General features: G+C 47.0%; 1 protein-coding gene across 2 annotated transcripts in view; it reads left to right on the forward strand.

The window, feature by feature from the left end:
* Positions 1-9304: 9304 nt before the first annotated feature.
* tet3 (tet methylcytosine dioxygenase 3) overlaps positions 9305-12188 on the forward strand; it is a 38732-nt gene continuing 35848 nt past the window's right edge. Inside the window, exons 1-2 of one of the 2 annotated variants that reach the window (XM_030357627.1) lie at positions 9305-9913; positions 10948-11007. The gene's annotated coding sequence lies outside the window, so the exon portion shown is untranslated. The remainder of the gene's footprint in view (positions 9914-10947; positions 11008-12188) is intronic. The other variant, XM_030357628.1, reaches the window with a different exon arrangement.

Consider the following 12188-nt stretch of genomic DNA (forward strand, 5'->3'; position numbering starts at 1 on the left):
TGCACACGCACATTCATAGACAGTTTCATATAGACACACCCTAGTCCCACCCAATTTATTGCTCGAGTTGATACCGGAATTGATCAGGCTCTCGCTCCACCGAGGTGATCGAACTCCACTCCGTAATTTGCTGGCCACTCTTAACCTCTTAAACTCTGGTAGAGTTGGTCCTAACCTCCCCCCTCCCGTTTTCTTTTTTTAACTCCTCTTAACCACGCCACAGAGCATCGGCAAGAGTTGGAGAGGTGTGCCTGGATTTCCCCCAGTCTTCGGAGTTTTATGGCATCAGAAGTTAAAGCTTTGCCATTAGGGAAAAGTGTTTAATACGTTTTTATCTTGACTATATAGTAGGCTATAGCCTACAAAGTTTGTGTTAAATGTTAGGCCTACATCACCAATTTGCTCTTGCTTTGCTTTGCAAAAATTCTGTAAGGACAACAAGCTGAATCAAAAGGAGGATCATCGGGACATCCACTGTGGTATGTTGATCATGTGTCTTCCTGTTTTCAAAATATTGGTTATTACATGGTTATCAATCATAAGTCCACTGCCACCGTATCGCCAAAGGCACACGTATGCGCATTACACACTGGAGTGAAAGTGTCGATTTTCGCTCTGAAGTGAGCTAATTACCCAGCACAACCGTATAGATGTAATTTGCATAACAATTGTAAAGGATAACACTAACTGTCAAGAGATAACACTGAGTAAGGATGTCGATGGGCGCTTTATGACTTCGGTAATTGTTTCTGAATCCGCGCATGTCCCGTCCTGTAATCAGCAGGCCCCCCGGTGGGATGTCAATAGAAAGCTTCCCTAGTTTGTCGTTTGTGTCCCCTACTGACAACATTTACAGTGGACGATGAAACGCGAGTCAGAAGACGCTGGGACTCGCGCCACTTTAAAGAGCCTGCGGTTCTCGTGGAGTAAAATCGCTGAGTAAAGCCACGCGCTTTTTTTTTGGGAAGGTGGCACGTTGCCTGACGGGATAGTACGGCCACTTAATCGATACATAATGCTCACATAAGGAATCAATCATGTCTTGCATTTGTATGATGAAGGCTACCTCTGGATGTTGTCTACTCGACGTTGAGTTAAAATACAATGAAGTATTGTGCGTTAGAAACCACGCGCCACTTTCGCACGAGAGACCCATTTAAAGCCTCGTTCAGTTGCATGCACGTGCACGGATACGCTGATGTGGGTGACCCATAACAACGTCGGCCTACTTGAGATAGAAGGTGATTTTTCCTTACTTCATGAAATACTATGGGTTACTTTATTGCAAAATGCATGTGGGTTGTCTTGCATTTGTGTGTCATTGTTTTACAATGTAGGCCATGTGTAACTATTGAAGTATGAAGACTCAATGTTTAGTATGCAGGCAGTGGAGAAAAACAGGGCATTGGGCATTCTGGACACAAGTAACTTTATGGACGGTTGACTGGAGTCTGTGACCCCGGGACAAAGAGCGATGTCGCGGGCAGCAACGAACCCCCAACTCTCAGAGAGACGAAACAAAGACCCCTGATCGAGAGAGCGACTATTATCACTTTGTAAAATGCTCACGGAGTATAGGTATTCGTACAAATGACAACAGTTGTGACGGAATTAGACCGCATCCAGATCCAGTGTTATTATTTATTATTAAGTTTTTATGTTGATTTATTTAGTGTCAAGATTACTAACAGTTTATTAACTCAACTAAGCAAAGTCAGTCGAAGGCTACCATGTTCTCTGCTTTTTGTGTTTGTGACCCTTGGTTACACAATTTGACAACACTGAATGATTGGAACAGCAGTCATTAAACATTCATATTAAGATTCAACATTCATTGATCTCTCTGGTTCTTTACGTTCTATTCCATAATTGGTGATTTTAAATTGTATCCACTTGGAGAATCTTTAGAACTAGTAAACACTTTACGGTAATCCCACTATTCTCTATTCAAATCATGTATGCGTCATTAGTATTAAATACAGTTATTCCCATTTCCTTCTTCCTCCACTATCGGCTCTTCCAGAGGGCGCCATGCAGGAGCAGTCCTGGCCACTCTCCCCCTGGACCGGATGCGTCTTCAGGCGTAGCTTCGTGAAGATGTGCCGGATGGAGGGAGAAGTTTTTCTGTCTGGCTTCACCGTGACGACCAGATGACACCAAACATCACATGGACTTTGATCACAACAGGGTGTTGTTCACCCACAGAGATCTTTTAAAGGACCTATGAATGGCCACCATACACATGGGCATTTAAGAGTCAGAGCAGCAAACTTTTACGTTAATTTGCTCTGTTTTAAAACCTTGGGGGTAACGCCGGTCTTTACTCCTCCAAAGTTGGTTTGACATGAAGATGATGTCATTTTAAGCGAAAATCCTCCAGCCACCTTGGATAATGTCCGGTGTCTATTAGGACTTTGACTCCGAACTTCGTTATTCGAATATAATTAGAATATCAAAAAATAGATCAAAATTCGAAGGAATATTAGGCAGCCCTTAATATTCGAACCTGTTATGGGCAGGCTAAGAGGGAGAGACGTCGGAGAACCCGACGCAGTCTATACATAATATTGTAATGACCACGGAAGAGGCAGTGAATGAAGTATTGATTAGACAGCGATTTATTAGAAACCTAATAAACCGTTGGAACACGCAAGACCGGTAACCATAGCAACGCGGTAAACAATCCTCGCGAAAGCCCAATCCAGGTGTTACTGAAGGCATTTAATGGTCATAAATATTTGAATATTAATAAAGGAACGAATATGATTTTTGGGCAAAAGTCAAAGCCCTAGTGTCTATTCCAACCTCTGAAACGGTGGGTTTATAAACCAGTGTTATTCTTAACCTCCCCTTCAACAAGGGCAGAGAGGCCCAGGGCTGGACAGTGGGGCCGACATGCTCAGGCCCATGACTTTGCTGGGGCCCCTGGCCGAGGGGGCCAGCGGTGGTCCTCAGCTGTCCTTGGACTCGGAGGACGCCCACGTCCCTCGTGGGCATGAGAAGGAGTCGGGCACGGCTAGCTTGTCCCCGCTAAGTGGCTACATCCAGGCCGAGCACCAGCAGGCCGGGCTCTTCTCCCTGACGCCCGCGTTGGAGGACCCCCAGAAGAAGAGGAGGAAGAAGTGTGGCGCCTGCGTCCCCTGCCTGCAGAAGGAGAACTGCGGGACGTGCGGGAACTGTCTGAACCGCCAGACGGGGAAGCAGATCTGTAAGATGCGCAAGTGCGTCCAGCTGACGAAACGGAAGAATGACTCGGAGGTGAGGGTTGAGTGATGAAGTTTAAATGTGTAAACGTCTTTTGGTTTTTGAATGTTTTTATTTATTTCTTTGGGATACATGTGTGTGAGTACCATTTACTATTTCATTCACTTTTTCCAAAGCCATTACATGTCATGAAGGAGCAGGTGTGAGGCTTCTTGCTCATGGACTTCTAGATAGAGTGCACACATTGGGTTTTTTCTGCCCGGTGTTCGGTTGTTATCGTGATATTACTGGCTCTATTGGTAATTGTTGTGTCCCACAGCACTGGAGTCATTCTTTCAGACTATTTTGCAAGGCTTCCCGGTGCTGTCGGGATCCACCCATGGATTCTTGGGCTGTCCAGACATGCTTTTCAAGGTTGCGTTAAACACAGATGCCACTCAAGCGTTGTGGACAGCTGGTTTGCGTTTATAGTCAGTCGGACCGCCTCATGTGCAAACGGTAAAAAATAGATGAATAAATGCATGCAGGGTTGAAAGGTCACAACTGCATGCACAAAATGCATCTGAAATCATATTTTTTAACATTCTTAAAAGAATAAGAAGCCGTCTTGTTTTGGAGTCACTATCAGTAACTGTTTTTCAGTTCACCGATTGACATACTGACATTGGTCTCAACAGTGCAAGATGACACCCAGCGTACTGTGATTTATCTTCAAGAGTAATATTTTAATTTTTATTTTGCAAGGAGGAGCATAGGGATCAGACCATTCCACTTTCCAGACGAACGCCTCTCCCTCTTGAGCTTCTGCCGAACACGCAATGCAATATATCTCTTTAAACATCACACCTCCCTGATGTTATTGCCACAGATTTCGAATGTATTCCTTTAGATGTAGTTATCAGCACACCAGCACCATTTCTGCATTCATCTTTAACATCGGCCAAACAAAATAGCATCCTCTTTGATAAAACAAGTCAGAACAGTGGTTCTGAAGAATCTCTTCTGTGTCTGTCTCTATTTTACCATGGTCGGTGATAATCAGTTAAGGGAGGATCTTTTGTAAAGTGGCCCAGACGATGTACTCTTGGCCCAGACGCTGTAAAACTTATTTAAGACATAACAGCTACCTCTTAGTGTTTAACACAACACACCCAACTCATGGCCTTGTGTGAGCATGTGGGAGTTTGTGTGTGTGTGTGTGTGTGTGTGTGTGTGCGTGCTTGTGTTCGTAGTATGTGTGTGTAAGTGAAGCAGCGTCTGGGGCATGAAATGGCCTATCGTGTGATAGCAATTATTATTGAAGTAAAACATAATTGAAGGTTGTCATTTTAATTTGTAGTTGGGTACTTCATTCAACTAGACGGGGAAAATGTGGTTGTAATTCCATGTAGAGTAATCAAAAATGATGGCATGTTTCACATATTATTCCTTTGAGTGTGCCTTGTGGCTGCTTCACATGAATCTGAAGAATGGCAGCATTTATACAGCAGGTAGATTATTAATAACCTCTGTTATTTATAAAGTAAAACCACTGCAGATTCTTCTTCGGTGGTGTTTGCTGCTGCTGCAGCAGTTGTGCAAACACGTGCCATGTCCCTGCTTGTTTGTGTCTCAAACATCAGCAACGGAGGGAATGTCTCCAGCTTCCTAGGCTCCCCCCTTTGACCTTTGACACCAGGGCAGGGGGTTGACCTTATAAGCAAGGAGCTATGTGTTTGTGTGGGTGTGGGTGGGAGGGTGTGTACGTGCGTGCGGGGGAAGGGCTGCCGGGTGTAGAAGGCAGTAAAATGGTGTGCAGTATTGAGAGGGAATCGTCTCAGCAGAGGCTTGTCTAACCTCCACGACTGCTAGGTCCTCCCAGAGCAGTGGCACCATTTTCATTTTTATGAGGATCGTCCTTTCTATTGTGGGAGAATAGGTTTTTGGTTTCACTAACCGTTTTAGTTTGTTTTTGAGCAGGTTGGTGAGATTCCCCCCACTGACTCTGAAAATGCTTTACCCCATCAAGGTATTTTTGGTAACCATATAGGATAGATGTAACCCAAAACAGATGTAACCCCCCCCCCCCCCCCCTGGCATCCAGTGGGCTCCTTCACTGTCTATCTGTTGTTTTCATATAATGTTTATTTTCTGGCACACTTGTTCTTTCCTCGCAAATCTTGTATTCTCTATTCAAATTGACTAAGCCCTGTGCACAGCCGGTGTAGTTGAAATAGTATAATATTTGTATTATCGTTATGCAGACTATCTGATCTAAGGGAGACTCTCTTGTTGAGGTCTGTCCATAAAGGAAACAAAGAACTCTCTACTTTTAGTGGTCCCAAGGACAGACCAGGACAAACAGTTTTACAAACGGATAGATTAATAGCATCGGTTGATCTCAAACACAACAACTTGCTAAGGATGGTTTGTTAAGGCATATTTAAAATATAGCATATAACCAAAGTAATGGGCTATTTTTTTCTTCTTTCTTTTATATTTAAATTAGTCTCTTTAGATTGCTTAGCTTGTTGTCTCATATTTAAACCGTGTACCTACTGAACATAATAGCCTATTCAATAGTATAGTAATCCAGCAAGGTGTGTGTGTGTGTGTGTGTGTGTGTGTGTGTGTGTGTGTGTGTGTGTGTGTGTGTGTGTGTGTGTGTGTGTGTGTGTGTGTGTGTGTGTGTGTGTGTGTGTGTGTGGGTGCAGATTGTTCATCCATAAAGCCCTCCCCCTCCCACGCCCACTCCTCCATCTTACCCCCCCTCCCCCTGCCCTCCCAACCCTGTTTGGAGGCAGCAGCTGAGGTCCTATCGCCTAGCAACCTTGTAGTCTCTCTTTGCATGCGTCCAACAGATCCATGTACTCATGCAAATATACATAAGCACACAGTGTGTGTGTGTGTATGGGGGTGGGGCTGTACAGGAGGTTCAGGAGGGATAGGTCAAGCGTATAGGGATATGGTTAGAGTAGGCAGTACAGTATTAATACCATTAACTAAACCCTTAATTAGCACTACGATAACACAATCCCATCCCCCACCATGTCCACCATTTTGCTTTCGGGTGCAAATCATTGACAATGCCCCATGACTATAATGAGCCAGCCAACTGCCTATTAACCTTTAAGTGATACTGTTTTTAATGTGGTTGTGTTTGTTTGAGCCTGCATGCGTGTGTGTGTGTGTGTGTGTGTGTGTGTGTGTGTGTGTGTGTGTGTGTGTGTGTGTGTGTGTGTGTGTGTGTGTGTGTGTGTGTGTGTGTGTGTGTGTGTGTGTGTGTGTGTGAAGTTTGGGGTTGGTAGCAAAGGTGGGTGCTGGAGAGGTTTTTAAGATGATAGGATTATCGATTCTCTCATTATGTGTGAGTGGGCCATTGCTCACGAATGAACCAGGCTTGGGTCAAAGTCTGAGGGTGCTAGTATTACAGACATCAAGGGGACATGTTACCAGGCCCATGTAGGTACCTGTATATGTCTATGGAGGCTTAAGTGGTTAGGGTATGTGAAGCCATGTGAGCCCCTCGATCCACAAGAAAGAAATAAGTTAAACCATTTGAGGATCACATACAAGGTACTTAAGATAACAGGATAGAGGGGAAAACGACTATCGTATGTCATAACACAAACCAATTACCGTGTTTTTGGATGTAAGCCTCAGATGTGGGACCTTTTTATTGCATGGTTTAGCGTGTCCTTTCATCCAAAAGCAAATATCTGGATCTCATTTACTGTTACCATTAATTCACTATGCAGATGATTTTATTTGGAAACTCTTGGATTAAAGATCTGTGTGGATTCATGTCATGATGAGGCGGGTAAGAGTTCAGCATCCTGCTCAAGGACGCCTAAAGGGAGACGTTGGGGTTTGAACCCACCACCCTCTGGCTCCTAGGTTGAACACAGCCGTCCAATGTAGCGTCCTGCCCTCCCGGCAGCCCCATGTGCACTTGTGTAGGTTTTGCTGCATTGCCTCGTCATTATATCCTGCCTCTCCTTCTCTGCTCACTCTGCCACCGGCTGCTTTGTATGGGACAATAGGACCTGTGAATGCTCGGTGCCGGTGCCCATGGTTTAGGCTCTCTTCTCCAACACCGGGTCCTCCCACTTCGGTTTCCGCTGTCGTCCTGAAGAAAAAGGGGGCAGCTAGTCGAACAAACTGCCAGGGTTCCTCCCAGGGATCTTTTCGTTTTATTTTCCCTGGGATCCTCTGGGTTGCTGCGTTCAAACGGCAATCCACGGAGCCATGCTATGCATAACGGGAGGTGCTGGTGTTTTGAAAAAACAACAACACACACACATTAAACAGCGCTAACCTCTATAGCCGCATCTGTTGCCTCGCACTCCAATACCTCTAATACCAGGACTTCCGACCACTGCTAGCGGCGTGTGCTAGTGCACGGCCAACTGTCCCGCTTCGTGCGGCTACTACTGCTGCTACTACTACGAAGCACACTTCCGTCGCTTTACACACACACACACACACACACTGACACACAAAAATTCTCACACAGGCGAGCACGTGGTAGCGCTGACGTCAGAGGTGGGGATTTCCCACGCTGGTAAAGAGGCAAACACGACCAGTGCTGTGTCACTGTCTGGCTGCCTGGTCCTTGCCACGCCCCCCTCACTCACTCCCTTACCCGCTCGCTCTCACTCGCTCTCTTTCTACACACGTTGAACTCTGTTGCTCGCTCGCGCTTACTCTCTCTCTTACTACACACACACTCAACTCAACGTTTCCACCCTTCCGTTTATAATATAAAAAGTAAAATAAATTCAATCTCATTAAAATGTTTTATCCATGATTGAGGACCAGAGATGAAGATAAGATGATGAGCAGAGCGTTTGGATGGTCTGGGGACGCCAGGGGTGGCGGTTGCGTTTCGGCGGGGGAGTTTAAAGGGTGCGAGCTGGATTGCGTTCCGTCAGCAGTGTCAACAGGATGGGCTCACGTGCGCTGAGATATGTGTGGTATGTTGGACTGGCGCTCTTCTAAGAAAACACCGAAAAGGACTCCCACACACAGCCCCTGACCCACATCCACCCTCTGATAGTGACACCGTTCTCGTGTGCTACTTGCCGTGGTGCAAACATGAAAGTGACTAAATATACATTCTATTGGTGATCGAGGTCATGAGGTTCAGGGTGTTTTTTGGGGTTGCTTCCCCAGAGACCCAGACTTCTGAGTAGCTATCGTCAGCATGTTCACATTTAAAAACCAACTGTGTGTGTTTCCGAGTGTATATGTGTGGGTGTGTGTAAGTGTGGGCGTATGTGAACGTGCACATTGTTTGCACATAGTTTGCGTGCATCCATCGACATTTAATTGCAACGCGTGCGTTCTCGCCCCTGTGTGCGTGTGTGCGTGCGTGCGCGTCTCTGTGTGCACGCACGGTGTGCTCCGGTCCAGTTATTGCGGGCAGCCCTGTCACAGATGGTGCTGAGTGATACCACATACCAGAGGTATTGTTTAGGGAAGGCGAGCCCAAGGAGATAATTGACAGGCATAGAGATGGTCGTCCCCCCCCCCCCCTCCTCATCCCTCTGTCCCTCTCTCCCATAGTGCACACGCGCTCCCACACACACACACACACACACACACACACACACACACACGCACGTCCATCTCTTCGGCTCCCTCCTCTTCTTTCTTTCTCCATTCTATCTTCTATTTTCATCTCTCTCTCTCGCTCCCTCCGCTAACTTTTTTTCCGCTTCTCTCCTTCCTGCCCCCTCCCTCGTTGTCCCCTCCCACTCTATCTACCCTCTGTGTGATTTTTTTCTCTCTCTCTTTCTTTCATTTGACGCTACCCCCTCCCCCCCTTTTTTTTTCCCTCCCTCTAGTTTTTCACCCTAGCAGCAGAGCCCAAGCTTGCTCCTGATTGGCTGATGGAGTGTCTTTGTGTGTTATCTCTAGCGTGACGTCTCGCCGGCAGGCAGCAATGCTGCTGCTGTGTGTGTGTGTGTGTGTGTCTGTGTGTGTGTGTGTGGGAGTGTGTGTGTGTGTAAGTCAGAGTGTGTGACCGTGCGCACGTGTGTGTTCTCCTTTGAGCAGGGGGCGGGAGCATTCACATCACGTATGCAGCCGGCTCGGAGGAGAGAGAGAGAGAGAGAGAGAGAGAGAGAGAGAGATATAGAGAGTGAGGGAGAGAGAGAGAGAGAGAGAGAGAGAGTGAGGGAGAGAAGTGGATTGGATATTAATAAATAGAAAGAGGTAGATCGAGGTAGGAGGTGATGGGGCATCTATGTAGGTTAGTGAACACAGAAGCTGACTTAGTGGAACACAATATCATCTTGTGAGCGTGTGTTTTGTGTGTGCCGGTTTGTGTGTGTAATCCTGTGTGTATATGCGCGCGCACGGCAGAGCCATTGCCGTACTAGCACAAGACACAGAGTGGGAGGGGAGAGAGAGTAAAGAGCTTCAGAGGCTCGGAGAGAGAGAGGGAGAGGGAGGTAGGGAGAGGGAGAGAGAGAGAGAGAGAGAGAGAGAGAGAGAGGGGAAATGTCTGTACTAGGACTCATGTAAAACAGGATTTAAAATACAAGATGGCTTCCTGAATGGGCTGAACTCAGAAAGAGGAAACAGACAGAGCGCGAGACGTATAAAGGGGGAGGACAGAGGTGAGACAGAGAGAGGGAGGGGGAGAGAGAGAGAAGGAGTCTTCTGATGGGGATACGAGAGGCGGATGGATTAACCGGAGAGGAAGCACGCTCAGACTCACAGGGTAATTATCAATCACACACCACAACACACACCGCGCTGAGCTGTACCGGCAGCCGAGAGAGGGCATTGAGCCTGCCGGTGAGAGAGAGAGGGAGAGAGACATAGAGAGAGACATAGAGAGAGACATAGAGAGAGAGAGAGAGAGAGAGAGAGAGAGAGAGAGAGAGAGAGAGAGAGAGAGAGAGAGAGAGAGAGAGAGAGAGAGAGAGAGAGAGAGAGAGAGAGAGAGAGAGAGAGAGAGAGACTATTTTAGGACTTCATAGGAGAAGGGTAGGAGGGTGGTGGTGGTCTGGCGGGACCAAGCATCAGCAGGAGAAAAAAACACAGCCGGCACGTTCAGCAGCTAGACAAGACAACCGGGTGTGTGTGTGTGTGTGTGTGTGTGTGCTTGTGTGAGGGTCGGGATGTGGGGGGTTGTGGTGGGGGGGTTGACGGTACCACTGAGAGCTGTGTGTGTGCTATATTGTTTCATTCCCCTATAATGATTTATAGTTAGCTTTGACGAATGTCTCTCGCTTCCTCGCTCGCTGCCTGGCATTTCACCCATAGGCTGAGGACATTTGCATGTTCTAGCTGTGGTTACCGTGAGCGGGTTTACGGGCACGGGGGGATGCACCGGCCGCCTAACACTGCCCAGGAGGAACGAGATAGGGGGAGACATTACATAATTCCATAGCTCAAACTGGCGCCATCCTTTCGCAGGCGGATTCTCATTTCGCCCGGCAACACGGCGCGTGTGTGCGGGGTAGACACACGGCACAAACTGAAATAAACTAAGGACGTAAATATCCTTTCTGGCATCTGGCGTGGGATAATGAAGAAAATATAATAATGACCGTAAAGTCAATATAGGAATGAAGAGCGATGCACTGATGAATTCTGCAGGCTTTTCCTGCTGTCCAGATGGACTCGTCTAGGACAGTTGTTGTCGCAATGTTGTATTGATTGTTATTCTCTTCCTCTCCTCTGCCTCCCTCTCTCTCCTCCTTTCATCGCCTCCCTCTCTCTTTCATTATCTTTTGATGGAAATGAAAGGCGGAATATTTTGAGGAGACCAACAGAATTTGCTCTATAAGACCTGATCCGACAGTGAAGGTAAGACAAGTAAACCGTTTTATAATAAACTTCGTCAACGCCTGTGTCGTCTTTCCGTCTGTCTGACTCTCTGTCTGTCTGTCTGTCTGTCTGTCTGTCTGTCTGTCTGTCTGTCTGTCTGTCAGTCAGTCATTATGTTGGTCTTTCTGTCTGTCATTTGTCTGTGTGTGTGTCTGTGTTGCCAGATCTTCAGCTAGTGATTCAAATCCACAGCTTCATATCAGGCTTGTCTTTTAAAACACATTTGCGAGCTTCATACTAGAAGACACAATGTTATGCCACAATGTTACACTACACAACACTAGGCCACACTCTACTTCAGTAAACCACACTTCAACTGCAACGACAATACAGTATTTGGCGCCGATGATTGGTGTATTCATGTCCCAGTGTGTACCTGTGGCTGTGTTTGTTTGGCCGTTTAAAACGCCTGTTGACTCACGTAATTGGGAGTTGTAGTTGTAGCTGTAATATCCGCCCATCAGCTGCCTTCCTGCTAGAGCACATGCTTGGGTTTGTGTTTTTCATGGCACGCAGTCGGTTTGTCGAGAGTCGAGAGGCGCTCTCGGTTTAAAGCGCCGCACGCTGCTCACCGATTGGCTGAGCAGCGGCAGCATGTGAGCTGTGTGGCCAGGGGAGGAGGAGGCAGGAGGGGCGGTGCTATGGTGTGGAGGGGGAGGAGCTTAAAAGGGAGATAGTTCGAAGGAGTGGGAGGAGGCGACTATGCTATGCCGGTTGTGGGTCGGCCTTTTCGTTTCCGACTTCGCGAGTCAAATGAGGTGAAGGGAGTTTACTGTATGTCAGTGGGTCAAACGTGCATACGTGTAGGGGAACACGCCCGTGTACCGTAGTGAGTGGCCGTTGGCTAAGCAATGCAGCTGTGTGCGTTTGTGTGTGTGTGCGGAGAGGAATGACAGAGGCGTGACTTCCTAGGGACGGGTTTAGCGCTGATGCCACCACAAGCGCCGGTTGCGGTTGCATAATCAAGTTCCCAGCTAGGAGACACAGTTCCTACACTACTAGCTGACTGAGTTCCCCCACTAATAGCTGAAGAAGCGTTTTTTAGAACATTATGTCGGATGCCGCCCCCAACTAAACCCACAAACCATTTCTAATAAAACACAGGAGTGATCGGATAAAATACCAAACGTATACGCTCCGGTCGAAATAAATATGTTAGA

Source organism: Gadus morhua, chromosome 6, assembly GCF_902167405.1.
Source record: "Gadus morhua chromosome 6, gadMor3.0, whole genome shotgun sequence".
NCBI lineage: Eukaryota > Metazoa > Chordata > Actinopteri > Gadiformes > Gadidae > Gadus > Gadus morhua.